This window comes from Psammomys obesus, unplaced genomic scaffold (genome assembly GCF_907164565.1).
Source record: "Psammomys obesus unplaced genomic scaffold, mPsaObe1.curated_primary_1811, whole genome shotgun sequence".
In the NCBI taxonomy this organism is placed as follows: Eukaryota; Metazoa; Chordata; class Mammalia; order Rodentia; family Muridae; genus Psammomys; species Psammomys obesus.
In genome coordinates, this window is record NW_026596240.1 from 10,235,492 (window position 1) to 10,235,756 (window position 265).

The following is a 265-nucleotide window of genomic DNA, read 5'->3' on the forward strand; positions in this document are numbered from 1 at the left end:
CTGCATGTCGTGGCACATGTCTTTAATAGTAGCATAGAGCTCATATATGCCCATTGGTCACAAACACAAGGTAGCAGGAATGGAAACCTCACAAGATATAACCAGAATGAATCTTGTTTCTAGTAAGTTTATTATTAGAGACATCAGCTTCAGTAATGGATATCTGACCAGCACAGCCAGTAAATAAATACAGAAATGAGAGAGAGAGAGAGAGAGAGAGAAGAAGAAGAAGAAGAAGAAGAAGAAGAAGAAGAAGAAGAAGAAG

The 265-nt window shown here is 38.1% G+C and overlaps 1 protein-coding gene across 1 annotated transcript in view; it reads left to right on the plus strand.

Moving 5' to 3' along the window:
* Lrrtm4 (leucine rich repeat transmembrane neuronal 4) overlaps window positions 1-265 on the plus strand; it is a 784,880-nt gene that overhangs the window by 723,906 nt on the left and 60,709 nt on the right. The gene's annotated exons all lie outside the window — the stretch shown is intronic.